An 18226-nucleotide genomic window follows, 5' to 3' on the forward strand; every position below is an offset into this window, starting at 1 on the left:
TAGCAATGCCTAACAGGAAGCCAGCTGGCAAAGCAGAAATATGGGTTGAAGAGTTCCTGAATCAGCATTATTAAGCAGAGTTCAGAAGGGTACATTTGCAGTCTACCTCTCAGCTATTCAGCATCCATATTTACCCAACTATATATATTCAATCTTCTAACCACCAGCAATCAGAACTCCACGTTTCCACCCAAGATTCGACTATCCTATATATGAATGAAGACATTTTTACCTTCTCCGCAAATGAAAAGACCAAAGTGCTAATATTCATTGAATCAATTTCTGGGATACAGTCATACCACCCATCTCCATAGCGTGTCAGTTACTCCTCAAATTCAGTCACAGTCTCACCTGAATGTTCTTCTACTAAAGACTAATTTGTACAGTTAACCTCTAGACAAACTTGTATAAAATAATAAGAGAAAGAAGGAGAGAGAGGGAAATAGTTTCTCTTTCTTTCTCTTTCTAGATACACGCACACACACACACACACGCACACACACGCACTACATACATAGTAAGCAAGGATGAAAATGTACAAAGTTTTTTTTATAACTGACCGCAAGACCATAGTTGATATTTATAATTTCTATGATTCATTTGTCCTCAGGTAGCCCCTCGGCTTATTAGAATTCTTTGCTTAGTAGTGTGATCCAAACTTTCAATACTGGAGCATATGAATATTCAGTTGTCCCTAACATTTTAAAATTGCTGTAGTTTTACATTAAATTTCATTATTGTACATGGAAATACTAAGAGGTTCCTCAGAAAATCCCAGACATAGTTTCTCCCTGGTCCCAGGCATAGTCCTCTGTACCCTCATTGTGTAGCAGCAACTCAATTCTTTCTCAGTAATTTGGAGGCAATCAGCCTAGCTAATGGTAAAAAAAAAAAAAAAAAGCTTAAGGCTGGGCTCAGTGGCTCACACCTGTAATCCCAGCACTTTGGGAGGCTGAGGCGAGTGGATCATGAGTTCAAGAGATCAAGACCATCCTGGCCAACATGGTGAAACCCCATCTCTACTAAGAAATACAAAACTTAGCTGGCCATGGTGGCGCTTGCCTGTAGTCCCAGCTACTCGGGAGGCTGAGGCAGGAGAATTGCTTGAACTGGGAGGCAGAGGTTGCTGTGAGCTGAGATCGCACCACTGCACTCCAGCCTGTTGCCTGATGACAGAGCAAGATTCTGTCTCCCCCCAAAAAAAATAAAAATAAAAAAAGCTTAAAAGGGTATCAGTCTCAACTTTCAATTCAGTGCAGACGTTGTGTTTCCCGGCAAAAATATTCTGCCACTGGGAACAAAGACCTCCAAAAAACCAGCAGAAATGAAAATTGCAAGTATGCGAGGCAAAACTTCTGTGAGTAGTCACAAGGTAGAGTATTTGAAGATATCCATTCCCCCTACCCCCTTGACTCTTGGAACATTGTATTTTGGTTATAGAAGAGACAGCATCATCTATCGGTTGCTGATTCAAAGCATATTTCAATTGAATAGAACTCCATTCCTTAACTGGCATTGCAAGAGAGTTCAAGAGGCAATTCCACCATTCAATTAAGCTATCTGCTTCTGTGTGGTGGGGGTCTGTGGTAAGATCAATATGGGAATGAGCCTATTGCTGCACTTCTTTGGCTGTGAAATGAATTATTTGGTTGGGAACAATGTTGGAATGCCACGATGGTAAATAAAGCATTGTGAAAGTCCACAAATGGTTGTATTTGCAAAAGCACCACAAACAAGGTAAGCAAATTTATATCCAAAACACAGGTCTATTCTATTCCAGTAGGGACAAATCTCTGCCTCCTCTATAATACAGGGATCCACTGTCATCAGTCTGTTCATGGTAGCTGGCTGTTTTTCTAGGGCATAGTGCTATACTGGGGGCTCAGTGTTGTTATTCTCTGCTGTTGGCCAACACTCATCAGTAACAGTAGCCAGGTCAGCCTGTGTTGTTAAGCCTGTGAATGAGCTCCATTCTTGACACTGTGACTACTTTACACGGACCCTTTAAGCAAGCTGTATGATGGCTGGTGACAGAAGCTGGGATTGATATATAAGAATATATATAAGAATATGACACTTCTTTCTACCTTATTATTGAGAGCTTCCTCTGCAGCAGATGCTTTTTGGAGGGCATTTACATGAAATATAAGTGTCTTCATACTGTGCCCATTATGAGAGATGTATCCACACACTTCTTTCCCAGAACTCTTCTTACCAGTATTCAAATCTTATTCTTATCAAGTCCCTGAACATCCAGCCAAACTCTAAGAAACTGCTTATGAATCAGAGTAAGTCCATACTTACAGCTATTTCTGAGTTCAAAGTGGGTAACCAAGTGTATTACTTGAAGTTCTGGGCTTAGGTGTATTTTACATTACCACCATCCAGAGACGCTCCTGAGTGGAACGGTGCTACTGCACTGTCCACTCCAGTTTGCCCCAGAATACTGTCTTACCATCTGTAAATACAGCCTGAACTTCCTCCTCATTCAACTGGTAATAAGACACTCGCTAATGAGGCCATAGGTATGGATTGAAGGAGAAGGGCCAGGAGTTGATGTTGAAGGAGTAAAGCCCATGTACTTAGGTAACATAGTTGGGTCTCCTCGATGTGTCTGAGCTCTCTTTTATACTATTTCCACTTGGTGGTAGATTGCTTCTGTGCACACTCAACTTTATGGCTAGGAGGGGCATGCAGTTCATAATGGAAAACTCAAGCTACATGTAAGGCATTTTGTAGCAGTATCGAGCCAGAGCTGTTTCTCGAAGGGAGAATGGTTATCCTCATAAGAGGCATAGATTGGCTCCAAAACCCTGAGTTCTGCATTACGGTTCTCCAATTGCTGTTTGGCAGAGACTTCATGCAGCATCCTATTTGCCATAGACATGCCAACTATCATTGTGTCTACTAGGTTATAAAAAAAGAGCAGTTTACACTTCAGTCTATACTTGCTCTGGTCCCCCTGAGAACTGGTGGCTTTATTGATTTAATAAGGTTACTTGTAAATGGGAATCGAAGTAGCTCACTCTAATATAGGATATATTCCCTCTAAAATCCAAATGGGTCTACCTAGTGTTTTTTTTCTTTAGTCGGGGACTGTGTAAAGTGCAGCAACTTATCTTTCACTTTGGTGGCAATATCTTGAGACGTTCCATATCATGTGACCCCCAGGAATTTCACCTAGGTAATGGGCTTCTGAATTTTCATGGGGGTTTATTTCCTATTCTCTAGTTCACGAGGGTCTTATTAAATCATCTAAAATATTTGCCACTTCCTGTTCAGGTCCTGATCAGATCCAATTAACATAATGGCATCAATGCAGTGGATTAGTATGATTTTATATGGACTGTCAAGATTATCACAATCTCTGCTGATCATATTATGGCAGAACGCGGGAGAGTTGGCATAGTTCTTAGGGGACTTCGAGTAAAAACAAACTGTTTCTGGTGGTCCTTGCAGATTAGTATGGAAATAGAAATATTTTTAAGTCAATAACAGCGTACTAAGTGCCAGGGGATCTTGATTTGTTCCAGAAATGAGACGATGTCTAAATATCAACTGCAATGGAGTCACCTAATTAAGTTTATGATAACGTGATTATTCTCCAGGATCCCTCCATCCTCTGTATAGGCTAAATAGGCAAATTGAATGAGGGTGTGATAGGTATCACTACCCTTGCTTTTTGTCACATCTTTAATGGTGAAGCTAATCTCTGAAGTTCCATCAGGGACAGGTATGACTTTTGGTTTGCAATCCTGATAAGGGCAGGAATTTGCAGGGGCATCCACTTGACCCATTTTTACCATAATGGTCCTTAATGGGTAAAGATTCAATGGGACCATTGCAGAACATACAACAGAATTCTCCTACATCTGAGTTATCCCACATGAGTAAGGAGAGAGCTGCGTTATGTATCCACCCACTCAATTACTAGCTGAGGGCTGTCCTCACATGCAGGAGGAATATGCTCTGGAAGCCAGAGAGAAACTGAGCAGGGTACCTGCAGCATCTGCTGCAGTTATTTGGATGGGGCTGTTTCTGAGTTCTACTTTTAACATGTTGAGAAGTTAATGACGTCTAGTAGACTGTTGGATTAGTGAGTCTGAAAGTGAGGAAAGAGGGTTCTAGCTCTTCCTCTATATTTCCATGGCTCTGTGCTTAGCTCTGTCACAGCATTTACTATGCTTTTCTTGAATGACCTATTTATGTGCTTGGCTTTTGACCAGAGTGGAAAAGGGGCAGTATCTTATTTTTTTCAAGTGCCTATTCTGGGACCTGGCACACAATAGTTGCTCATTAAGTGAAGTGAATGTTTTTCTCCTCACCAATATTCTTGTGCTGTTTTAGAAACTCTTCCAGAAATGGTATAGTAGCAGCTGATATATAACCAAGAGAACATCAGCTGCATTTGGACACTGGCCCTGTGCAAAGCAAATCCAGCTACCTTTGGGCAGTGGGGAAAATACTCTCCCCAGGGAAAGTTGGAGTGGTCGGAGTCTATAATTAATGTATACTGTGTTTGCTAATATTATATGTCCTGTATTAGGATATGATGCAATGGACATGCATTTAATTGATTGTCTTGCACCCCAAAAGAATGCTAAGTCATTTATTGACACCACATGCAATTCCTAAAACTCAAAAATCGACTGACAGTATTCATACAGAGTTTACATTGTTTCCTGAGAATAAAAACAATGAATTATCAACAGTAAGGCAAAGTAGGCCGGGCACAGTAGCTCATGCCTGTAATCCCAGCACTTTGGGAGGGTGATGCAGGCGGATCAGCTGAGATCAGGAGCTTGACACCAGCCTGGCCAACAAGGCAAAACCCCATCTCTACTAAAAATACAAAAAATTAGCTGGGCATGGTGGCAGGCGCCTGCAATCTCAGCTATGCAGGAGGCTGAGGCAGGAGAATTGCTTGAACCCAGGAGGTGGAGGTTGCAGTGAACTGAGACCATGCCACGGCACTCCAGCCTGGGTGACAAAGTGAAACCCCATCTCAAACACACACACACACACACACACACACACACACACACACACAGACACACACACATACACACACACACACACACAAAACCCAGTAAGCAAAGTATATGAATCATACTGTTTCTTTTAAATAGGAAATTGATTATTTGGTCTGAAATAGAATATATATGTATATTTTAGAGTCATTAAAACCTAATGATCAAGTTCCTTCAGTTGCATTAACAAATAAACAGGTGTTTGATACCCAGTACTTGTGCAACTGGTTGGGATAAGATCAGAAGTTACCATGATTCAGTGGCTTCTGAGAACATACAGCACTATACACGTATAAGGAAATAAAACAATAACTGCTTGATTTACATTATTATTCCTCAATATGCTACATATAATTCACCAAAAAATTTTCATACTTTTCAGTTGAGTATCACTGGAGGTTTTTGTTTTGTTTCATTTTGTTTGAAATGGAATCACAGGAAGGTTAGAATAATTTGGAGCCAGAATTACCCCACACAGCTGTCAGGTTTGCAGATTTGAATTTGGGTCATAAACAGCTTGGAGATTTCTGACCTCAAGCGCTGTGAGGGAACTTGAATTAAGCCTGTGAGACATAGCACATAGCTTTCCTCCATGGTGACCCACTTCGTTCACCTCTCAGAACAAAAAGGGAAAAGACAGCTGGGTGGCAACAGCTAAAGCCATCTGGTTGTAGAAATGGGCACAGAGTACAGATTTGCAAGGACAGGGTGACATAAAAACAAAAGCAGGCCAGGCGCGGTGGCTCACGCCTGTAATCCTAGCACTTTGGCAGGCTGAGGTGAGCAGATAACAAGGTCCAGAAGATCGAGACCGTCTTGGCCAACGTGGTGAAATCTTGTCTCCACTAAAAATACAAAAATGAGCTGGGTGTAGGGGCACACGCCTGTAATCCCAGCTACTTGGGAGACTGAAGCACAAGAACAGCTTGAACCCAGTAGGTGGAGGTTGCAGTGAGCCGAGATCACGCCACTGCACTCCAGCCTGGCAACAGAACGAGACTCCATCTCAAAAAAAAAAAAAAAAAAAAACAAAAAAAAAAAACAAAAAATCAAAACAAAACAAAACTTAAAAAAAAAAAAAAAAAAGCAAAGAGAAAGAAATAGGTCATCACTGAAACGCCCTTGTAAGAAATAAACAGGCAATATTAATTCTTATCCAAACATTGTATGAATGTCCTATTCATCAGATTCTATTGATGCTGATCCTTGGGCTTGGCAACAACATTCTTGGCATGTGAAATTTGTTTATATAGTTTTGGCCTAGGTTGGTTCATCCAGTTACCTAATAAGGACAAGGTTCAGTTTTCATATTGGCCAGTTAGCTCTGTACAGAGAAAAGCTCTGCTCCTTTGCTGTAGCTTGTATGCTATCCAATTCGGGTATCTTCCAAGCATGGGTTATTGACTATGTGAATAGTCTGGAATAAGCTATTACAATCATTGGAAGAACAACTCAAAGCAATGTTTTCTCTTAATATTGGAAGCAAACAAGTGACAATAAGAAATACTAGTTATCCTTACCCAGGCCTTATCACAACCTATATTGCACTTAAGCTCTCTCTCTGTATTGTCTCATTTAATCCTTATGAAACTGTCATTTTCAGGTAAGGAAATGGGCTTTGAAAAATTAAGCAGCTTGCCATATAGATATGAAATAGTAAAGCTGAAATTTGAACCCAGGATAATTGATATTTGCTTAGCATTTTATGGGTTACTAATTGTGTTTACATACATTCTTTCCCTTAATCTTCCCAGACAGTTTTGTGAGATAGTCTGTAGTTATAATCCTATTTTTACAAATGTGGGAGCAGGGCTTTCAGAAGTCACTCAGCTAGCAGATGTCAGGGCCAGTACAAAAAGCCAAGTGTGCTGATTCCAGGTCTCAAGCTCTTTTAACTATTGGACAGCTGAGGTCCTGGATATGTGTATTTATCGTGAAGTTAAAGTCTGTAGTACAAAATGAAATGTAGATTTCATAATTATCTAGATTATTCAGGCTTTACAGGGTGCAGCCACTTCCGTTTTGTTTAATGAAATTAACAACATAACTGGAGAGGGGGAGTGGGTGGGAGGGGGTGAATAATGAGAAGTTATTTAATGGGTACAACGTTTACTACTTAGGTGATGGATACCCCAAAAGCCCTGATTTCATCATTACACAATCTATGCATGTAACAAAATTACACTTGTATCTCATATATTTATACAGATGTTAAAAAGACACAAAAATAAAAAAATAACTTCATATTTTTACCCACTGTAGAACTTGTGTAGTTAACTGATTAAGATTACATGGAATGCGAAGATGGCTGATCACTAGCAGCTCGAAATTGTAGCTCCCAGTAAAAGCGCAAAGAACGAGAGGACGCCACACCTTCCCATGAATTCTTGTTGCTCACGCACCAGGAGATTCCCAGCGGAGGAGCCCCACGGGTCACCAGCGCGACTCTCGTGACCGGCGAGGCGGTTTTGCCGGTGCCTTGGAGCGACGGTTCTTGGTGCAGAGTCAGAAAAGCACCATTAATCTTAACGCCGCTGATTTAGTCGGTGCAGTGGGTTGCTCAGATTTCGGCGCTGAGAATCAATAAGTTGGACGTCCCCTCGGAAACCCAATTACAAGGACAGTAAATACAGAGACCACAGATGGATAAATTTATAACAAAGGGAAGAAAACAGCCAAAAAAGGCTGAGAATGCCCAAGATCAGAACGCTCTCCCTCAGCAGGGGATCACAGTTCCTCATCAGCAGCGGAACAAGGCCTGATGGAGAACGAGTGTGTTCCAATTACAGAAGCAGGCTTCGAAATGTGGATAATGAGAAATTTCTGTGAATTAAAAGAACTTGTTTTAACCCAGTCTAAAGTAATTAAGAACTTTGAAAAAAGATTTGACGAAATGTTAACAAGAACACACAATTTATAGAGGAATATAAATGAATTGATGGAGCTGAAAAACACAATATGAGAACTTCGTGAAGTATGCACAAGTTTTAACAGCCGAATTGATCAAGCAGAAGAAAGGATATCAGAGGTCGAAGACCAACTCAATGAAATAAAACAAGAAGACAAGATTAGAGAAAAAAGGATAAAAAGGAACGAGCAAAGTCTCCAAGAAATATGGGACTATGTGAAAAGACCTAATCTACGCTTGATAGGTGTACCTGAATGTGACAAAGAGAATGAATCCAAGCTGGAAAATATGCTTCAGGACATTATTCAGGAAAATTTTCCCAACCTAGTAAGGCAGGATAATATTCAACTCCAGGTAATACAGAGAACACCACAGAGATATTCCTGAAGAAGAGCAACTCCAAGGCACATAATCGTCAGATTCACCAGGGTTGAAATGAAGGAGAAAATACTAAGGGCAGCCAGAGAGAAAGGTCAGGTTACCCACAAAGGGAAGCCTATCAGACTTACAGCAGATCTCTCAGCAGAAACCCTACAAGCCAGAAGAGAGTGGGGGCCAATATTCAACATCCTTAAAGAAAAGAACTTTCAACCCAGAATTTCACATCCAGCCAAACTAAGCTTCACAAGTGAAGGAAAAATAAAGTTTTTTTGTGAATAAGCAAGCACTCAGAGATTTCATCACCACCAGGCCTGCTTTGCAAGAGCTTCTGAAAGAACCACTACACATAGAAAGGAACAAACAATATCAGCCTTTCTAAAAAATACCAAAAAGAGCATCAATATAATGAAGAATTTACATCAACTAATGGGCAAAATAGCCAGCTAATATTAAATGGCAGTATTATACTCACATATATTATTATTAATTCTAAATTTAAATTGACTAAATCCCCCAATCCAAAGACAGACAGGCAATTTGAATAAAAAACTAAAACCCATCAGTATGCTGCATCTCACATTCAAGGATATATCTCACATTCAAGGATACACAAAGACTCAAAACAAGGGATGGAGAAGGATTTACCAATCAAACAGAGAGCTAAAATAAATAAATAAAAAGCAGAAGTTACAATTAAGCAACAAAGATTAAAAGAAGCAAAGAAGGGCATTATATAATGATAAAAGGATCAATGCAACAACAAGAAGAGCTAAAGATCCTAAATATATACGCACCCAATATAGGAATACGCAGACATACAAGACTTATAAAGAGACTTAGACTCCCACATAATAATAGTGGGAGACTTCAACATTAATATTAGACAAATCAGTGAGACAGAAAATTAACAACTATATCCAGGACTTGAACTCAGATCTGGAACAAGTAAATGTAATTAACATTTATAGAACTCTCCACTTTAAATATACAAAATATATACTCTTATCAGTACCACATCATATCAACTTAGAAGTTTAAACGAAATCTTGGTTGGCTCCTTGTTTGTTATTCTTTTCTCTCATTTTCTTTTATATCTTCATTATTAAGGACAATTATAGGCATACCCATATTTAGATTGCAAAAAAAAAAAAAAAAGATTACATGGAATGCATTTTCTTTTTTCTGTTTTTTTATTTTTTTATTTTTATTTATTTTTTGAGATGGAATTTCGCTCTTGTTACCCAGGCTGGAGTGCAATGGCGCAATCTTGGCTCACCGCAACCTCTGCCTCCTGGGTTCAGGCAATTCTCCTGCCTCAGCCTCCTGAGTAGCTGGGATTATAGGCACGCGCCACCATGCCCAGCTAATTTTTCGTATTTTTAGTAGAGACGGGGTTTCACCATGTTGACCAGGTTGGTCTCGATCTCTCAACCTTGTGATCCACCCGCCTCGGTCTCCCAAAGTGCTGGGATTACAGGCTTGAGCCACCGCGCCTGGCCTCCTTTTTCTGTTTTAATGTTTATATTTTAGCTATATGATAAGTTCTTATTTAATGTCATTGATAGATTCTTGGAAACTTCAACTTTAAGGGAAATGATGTAAAATAAAATGAGTTTTACCATAGGCTAATTGATATAAACAAGAGTTAAGTTTCTATGGCATATTTCTTGTCATAAAAACATCACCGCCGGGCACGGTGGCTCAAACCTGTAATCCCAGCACTTTGGGAGGCCGAGGCGGGTGTATCACGAAGTCGAGAGATCGAGAGCATCCTGGGCAACATGGTGAAACCTGTCTCTACTAAAAATACAAAAAATTAGCTGGGCATGGTGGCACGTGCCTGTAATCCCAGTTACTCAGGAGGCTGAGGCAGGAGAATTGCCTGGACCCAGGAGGCGGAGGTTGCCGTGAGCCGAGATCGCACCATTGCACTCCAGCCTGGGTAACAAGAATGAAACTCCATCTCAAAAAAAAAAAAAAAATCACCAAACTTCCAAAAAAGATCTCAAGCGCTTCCAATATTAAACATTAAAATAAATGTGAGCTATTTTTTTAAAAGACATTAAGAATATGAATAAAATGTTGCCAGTGAAGCATACAAAATGTTAAAAACAAGTTTTTTAGAGATGGGGGCCTCACTATTTTGCCTAGGCTGGTCTTGAACTCCTAGCCCCAAGGGATCCTCCTGCCTCAGACTTCCAAAGGGCGGGAATTACGGCCATGAGTCATTGCAACTAGCAAGACCATAGTATTTTTATACAATGGAATTATATGGCAATAAAATTGCTATGGCTATAGGCAAACATGGATGAAGCTCAAAAACAAAGTTGGAAAAAAAAGTCACAGGAAAATATACTCAGTGTGATTTCACTTATATAAAGTTTAAAAACTAAACAATATATTATTTAGGGATACATAGAATCTATTTTTAAAAGGAAGGAAATGATTAACTGAATATTTGGTACTAGGGATACTTTCAGAGAGAAAGGGTAGGGGATATGATTCAGGAAGAGCATCTAGAGGTTTCAGATTATAGTCTGTTTACTAACTTGGGTAGTGCATACACAATTACTTGTTTTATTGATGGTATTTATTTATATTTTTAGAGAGAGAGTCCTGCTTTGTTGTCCAGGCCAGAGTGCAGTGGCTGGACATAGCTTACTACAGCCTTCAACTCCTGCCTCAGCCTCCTGAGTAGCTAGGATTACAGGCATGCACCACCATGCCTGGCAAATTTTTAAAAAATTTTGTAGAGGTGAAGGCTCTATGTATTGCTCAGGCTGGTCTTGAACTCCTGGCCTCAAGTGATCCTCCCTCCTTGGCCCCCCAAAGTACTGGGATTACAGGCATGAGCTACCATGCCCAGCCTTTACTGATGGTCTTTACATTGAACATATATATACTCTCTTGTTTGTGTATTTTACAATACAATTTAAAAAATACATATCAGAAAAGAGACCAGAAGAATTTACATTACCACATTAACATTAATTGTATTAGATTGTTTGGTTACAGATGATTTTGTTTTTCTTTTTTCACATTTTCTATAATATGCCTTTATTACTTTTATGATTAAAATAAGTACCCTGGCCAGGCATAATAGCTCACGCCTGGTAATCCCAGCACTTTGGGAGGCCGAGGTGGGCAGATCACCTGAGGTCAAAAATTTGAGATCAGCCTCGTCAACAAGGCGAAACGCTGTCTCTACTAAAAATACAAAAACTAGCTGGGCATGGTGGCGGGCACCTGTAATCCCAGCCACTCAGAAGGCTGAAGATAGAGAATCACTTGAACCTAGGAGGCAGAGGTTTCAGTGAGCTGAGACTGTGCCCTTGCACTCCAGCCTGGGCGACAAGAGGAAAGATCTGTCTCTAAATAAATAAATAAAGCAAACTAAGTGGTCCTTATAGGAAAATGGCAATATTCTCACTCAGCCTAAATAAGTCAAAAGTATAACTTGAAGTAGTTTTCGTTCAGATAATGGGTTTCACAAATATACTGGAAGCAACAGTGTCAAAAGGAAATCCTAAGGTGGAAGTTCTACCCACATGTACTCTTAAATTGCTCAGATGTTGTTACTCTGTTCTTGTGCAGAGCTGCTCATTCTTAAAAATGTATGTAACATTCCGAGTTGAAAGGAAAAGACAGTCACACAGAGGAAGCAATCTCCTCCCTGGTAACGATTTACCTAATCTCTCTCTCCCTCCTGAGATAGCTATTCTCTCCCAACTCTGCTGCTGTCCTTTCTACACACTGCTATTGTTGCACAAATTGCGTAACTGTATTGTGATTTGTCAACTCTGTTCTCTCCCATTAGGCTCTGAGCTCTCTGAGGGTAGGATCTAAAGCTATAGTCTTTTTGTATCTCCTGTTTCCTCCACTGTGCCTGGAATAGACCAGCTGCCCAGACAACTTTTATTAAACTGAACAAAAGAAGCCACAAGGATTTTTAAATGCTGCATTTGTAAGACACATGGCTACAGAAACCTGAATATTCTCGGAAGCTAAACTTCATGCAGAATGAGTCAATGTTTCTGCCCTGTTTAAATATAAGGTCTTGAGATAGTATATTATTTATGCCCATCATAAAAACTTAACAAATATTGCACAACACAATAAGCACAATAAATTGGTAACTTCTGGCACTTTTCGAAAGAAGTTTCTTTTCTATATACTCTTTTTGTCCACCCCTTACAATCTCTACCTCCTATAATCCAGTACAGGCTGTAAACCTCAAACCTGCTATTTTTAGCAGTGAGTTATCAGAGGACCTTGACTTCCTCTTAGAATGGTGGTATGCAGCTTCCGAGACTATAATAGCAGAGCTAATCATGGTAGAGTTGTCAGAGCATTTGCTGATTGCCATCTCTGTTACAAAGACTTTAAAAACACTTCCTTGTCATAAGGTGGAAAAGAGCCCACATGTCTGCAAAATAGTCTTTATCAGGAAAAATAGGAACACAGCACAATTTCTTTCTGGCCTTGAAACATTTACAAACTACTGATACATGACACAGTCACATGATGTCTCAAATCTTTAGACATCTCCCCCAGGCAGAAAAGAGAGGCTCATTTTTCTTCCCCTGCTGGCTTTCCTGAGATTTGAGTGGTGGGACTGTGTTGAAACAATTGGCTGACTTTTTAAAAGAAACATGGTAAGCCAGGCACGGTGGCTCAAGCCTGTAATCCCAGCACTTTGGGAGGCTGAGGCGGGTGGATCACGAGGTCAAGAGATCGAGACCATCCTGGTCAACATAGTGAAACTCCGTCTCTACTAAAAATACAAAAAATTAGCTGGGCGTGGTGGCACGTGCCTGTAATCCCAGCTACTCAGGAGGCTGAGGCAGGAGAATTGCCTCAGCCCAGGAGGCGGAGGTTGCGGTGAGCCAAGATCGCGCCATTGCACTCCAGCCTGGGCAACAAGAGCGAAACTCTGTCTCAAAAAAACAAAACAAAAAAACAAAAAAAACCCATGGTAATCCAAAACTCTAGGGTCCGGGTAGTCGATTCTGGCAACACTGATCTGTCCTTACAATTTATTTTCAGATTAGTTTGGCAGAGATAAGATTTCCCAAAAGTATATTTGCTTTCTATCAAAGAAGAAAATTAAAAAAGGAAACACACACACACACACACACACACACACACACACACACAAAGGTGATCAGTGATTAAATTTTATAATAAAATACTTAATCCAAATTGCCTGTGCTTAAACTAACCTAAACTACTGATGCAGCCATTTTGAGTGAACTTAATAGGAAACACAGCCAAATAGATCTTCTTCCTGGTATTCGAGAAGAAGGAAAATAAAACAACTTGAATATAGGCTTGCTCTATGTAACATAGTCACTACGTCACTATGTAAAATTGTGGTTAAGAGCGTGGATGCTAGAGTCAGATTGGAATCTAGTTTTGAACACTGATTCCACCACTGTCTAGCTGTGGGATCAAGTTACATAAACTCTCTGGGCCTCTATTTCTGTGTTTGTGTGATGGTACCACTTGTGTGTGTTACAGGCATTAGAATTATGTCAGGACATATAAATCACTGAATACGGTGCTTGACACTTCATTGGTTACTACATGTAGATTATTATAAAGCTAATGTAATTTAGCTTCACAGGCCCTCACTTGCACAGACCCTCTCCAAGTTCTCAGGAGGGGCCCTAGCAGAGTGTTCATGGGATGGTTAATTTTATGTCAAATTGACTGAACTAAGTGATGCCCAGGTAGCTGGTAAAACACATTATTTGGGGTGTGTCTGTGAAATTAAAAAAAAAAAATGACACACACACACACACACACACACACGCAGGTGATCAGTGATTAAACTTCATAATAAAATACCCAACCCAGAAGAGTAGGGTATTTGGATCAGTAGACTAGTAAAGAAGACCACTTCACCGATGTGGGAGGGCATTATCCACTATGCCGAAGGCTTGAATAGAACAAAACGGCAGAGGAGAAGGGTGAATTCGCCCTTGCTGCTTGAGCTGGGACATTGATCTTCTCCTGCCTTGGATATCAGTGCTCCTGATTCTCAGGCCTTTGGACTTGGACTAGAACAACACCACCTGTTTTCTTGGGCCTCCAGCCTGCAGACAGCAGATTGTGGGATTTCTCGGCCTCCATAATTGCATAACCCAATCCGTCATTATAAATCTCCTTCTATATACTGTCGTGCATTGCTTAATGATGAAGCTAAGTCTTTAGAAATGCATCATTAGGCAATTTTATCATTGTATAAACATCATAGAGTATACTTACACAAATTTTGGTAGTATTGCTTACTACACACTTAAGCTATATGGTATAACCTGTTATTGCTAGGCAACAAATCTGTGCAGCATGTTACTGTACCAAATACTGTAGATACTCTAACACAATAGTAAATATTTGTGTATTTAAACGTGTCTAAACAGATGAAAGTTACAGTAAAATACAATATTGTAATATCATGGAAACACTGTTGTATATATGGTGTGTTATTGATTGAAACATCATTTTGCTGTTCATTACTCTATCTATATATATCCTATTGGTTTTGTTTCTCTGAGGAACCCAGACTGATATAGCCACATGTGTATTTTTGAGTTTTGTGAAATAAGTGATTTTAATTACAATCAGTTAAGGCTGCTATCTCTATGTCAAATTTCACTGTATCATTTTCACTTGAATTTAGAGGTGCTTGAGTGTCTACCAGCATTTTGGGGATCTGACTAAGGGGAAGTTGAGTTGAGAACATATCATTTAACTAAAATTTAAGAACACATTTTCGATTGTTCCAATAGAACAACTGAGAAATCATAAAAACCTAGTTTGGATATAAAAGAAAGGTGCTCTGTTTGGTTATCTATATGTGCTTTTATTAAAGAACTAAGAAAATTTACATAAAAAGTTAATGAGATAGGAAATAGAAGTGATAAAAATGCATGATGAAATCAATATTTGCTTCTTGTTCAGATACCAAGAAGCAAACTATGTATAACACGTTTTTCCAGATCATTCCAAAACCAGTACATCCTTAGGGGGAAAACAGAAATTTTTAGTAGAAGTAATGGATAAGATCTTGGATTGTTTGATACTCTAATAAGAGGAAGGAATCATAAAATCATATAAAAATATAGAAATTTCTTGCTGGTTGATGCAAAATACTGATGTTGACAAAGATGATATAAAACTCAAAATATGCTTCTGTAATAAGGAAACAGATGACAAACTAAATAATGAGTCTGTCAGTTTTCACTGGTATCCTGAAGTTTTTATAGCTCATACACAGAAAAAGCTTGGTAAAGATTTTCCCAAATCCAGTATCAACCACAAAATATACCATGGTATTAATAATGAATTAAAAAATGGAAATAAACATTTTAAAACAGCAACAATTTTTAAAAACAAAATTTAATTAGCCATGTTAAAAAAACTAAATTTAAAAAAGTTATCTATATAAAATTATACTATATTATCATATGAAGAGGTGATCAGAGAGTGTATAGCCAAAATTATTGGCAAAAAGTTGTATAGCCATATATGTCAGGCAGTTAATAAAAAATATTATGGCATTTTCCAGATTTTTGATGTTTGTGAATATAGAATACTTTTTTATTTTTCAGAGATGGTCATCACAGCATCTCCTATCCCACATGCTCTTGTTACAAGGTCATTGACACATCTCTCATTGAGAGGTGGAATCTATGTTCCCTCTCTTTGAACCTGAGCAGATGTGACTGTGGCTGAAAGAATGTTGTAGTTGACAGAATAAAGGTCCCTCAAAAATGTCCACAACCTGCTGGGTGCAGTGGCTCACGCCTGTAATCCCAGCACTTTGGGAGGCTGAGGTGGGTAGATCACTTGAGGCCAGGAGTGAAACCCCATCTCTACTAAAAATACAAAGATTAGCCAGGCGTGATGGTGTGAGCCTGTAATCCCAGCTACTCAGGAGGCTGAGGCAGGAGAATCAGTTGAACCCAGGAGGCAGAGGTTGCAGTGAGCCGAGTTGGTGCCCCTGCACTCCAGCCTGGGTGACAGAGTAAGACTGTTTCAAGGAAAAAAAAAAAAAGTCCACATCCCATTCCTCACCACCTGTAAATATGTTATGTAATATAGCAAGATGGAATTAAGGTTGCAAATCTGCTGACCATTTGTCTTTTTCTTCTTCTTCTTCTTCTTTGAGACAGGGTCTTTCTCTGTCACCGAGGCTAGAGTGCAGTGGCATGAACACAGCTCACTGCAAACTTGACCTGGGCTCAAGTGATCCTCCCACCTCAGCCTCCCAAGTAGCTGAGACTACAGGTGCATGCCACCATGCCTGGCTAATTTTTAAAACTTCTGTAGAGGTAGTGTCTTGCCATGTTGCCCAGGCTGGTCTAGAACTCCTGGGCTCAGGCAATCCTCCCACCTCGGTCTCCCAAAGTTCAGGAATTACAGGCGTGAGCCACCATGTCCAAACTTTTCTTTTTCTTAAAAATATGGAACCCTGAGCTAGCAAAAGTGGAGGTCATAAGCGGGTTTTAATTGTTTTTGTTAAACTGAGAGGTCTTTTTATTTTCCTGTAGTGTGTGCTGACTTGATCAGAGGAGCAAAGGAAAAGAATCTGAAAGTGAAAGGACCAGTTCGAATGCCTACAAAGACTTTGAGAATCACTACAAGAAAAACACCTTGTGGTGAAGGTTCTAAAACATGGGATCGTTTCCAGATGAGAATCCACAAGCGACTCATTGACCTGCACAGTCCTTCTGAGATTGTTAAGCAGATTACTTTCATCAGTATTGAGCCAGGAGTTGAGGTGGAAGTCACCATTGCAGATGCTTAAGTCAGTTATTTTAATAAATTGATTACCAGTTGTTAAAATATATATATATATGGAACCCTTTGGCTGGGCCTGGTGGCTCACGCCTGTAATCCCAGCACTTTGGGAGGCTGAGGTGGGTGGATTGCCTGAGCTCAGGAGTTTGAGATCAGCCTGGGCAACATGGTAAAACCCTGTCTCTACCAAAATACAAAAAATTAGCTGGGTGTGGCAGCATGCGCCTATAATCCCAGCTACTTGGGAGGCTGAGGCAGGAGAATTGCAAGAACCCGGGAGGCAGAGGTTGCAGTGAGCCAACATTGAGCTACTGCACTTCAGCTTGGGAGACACAGTGAGACTCCGTCTGAAAAAAAAAAAAAAAAGGTTGGGGGGCAGGCGTAGTGGCTCACGCCTGTAATCCAAGCACTTTGGAGGCCAAGGCGGGCAGATCAGGATCAGGATCACCTGAGGTCGGGAGTTCAAGACCAGCCTGACCAACATGGTGAAACCCCGTCTTAAAAAAAAAAAAAAAAAAAAGGAACACTTCACAAATGTGTCTGTCATCCTTGCATGGTGGCCATGCTAAACTTCTGTGTAACATTCCAATTTTAATATACGTGGCTTGGGGGCGGTGGCTCACGCCTGGTAATCCCAGCACTTTGGGAGGCTGAGGCGGGCAGATTACCTGAGGTCAGGAGTTCAAGACCAGCCTGGCCAACATGGCAAAAATTAGCTGGGCGTGGTGTGCATGGCTGTAATCCCAGCTCCTTGGGAGGCTGAGGCAGGAGAATCTCTTGAACCCTCAGAGTCAAATGAGCATTGTGTTCTCAGGTTGCAGAGGTAGTTTGCAGAAGGCTAACTTTCTTGCAGGCTAGTTGAACTGCGAGGGGCTAAACTGGCAGGCTGGAAATATTGGTCCGCTTGCTGTAGTCTTTCAGATGGTCTCTAAAGTGTGGATAATTTCCACAGTTCCAAAGCTGGGCATGCCAATATCTGGGAGTTGACTGTGTTGTGAATATGGCCAATGCTTGCATAGATAAACACTCTTCCAAAAACACAGGGCATGCTTCTAGCATTAACAACAAAAGCAACAAAATATCTATGTAGTAAATGGAT

General features: G+C 40.1%; 1 non-coding gene across 1 annotated transcript; it reads right to left on the bottom strand.

Annotated features, from left to right (window-relative positions):
- Positions 1 to 17639: 17639 nt before the first annotated feature.
- Positions 17640 to 17750, bottom strand: LOC120363764 (U6 spliceosomal RNA). Its single transcript, XR_005579211.1, has one exon. It is a non-coding gene; the product is annotated as a U6 spliceosomal RNA (small nuclear RNA).
- Positions 17751 to 18226: the final 476 nt, after the last annotated feature.

This window comes from Saimiri boliviensis, chromosome 3 (assembly GCF_048565385.1).
Source record: "Saimiri boliviensis isolate mSaiBol1 chromosome 3, mSaiBol1.pri, whole genome shotgun sequence".
Lineage (NCBI taxonomy): Eukaryota > Metazoa > Chordata > Mammalia > Primates > Cebidae > Saimiri > Saimiri boliviensis.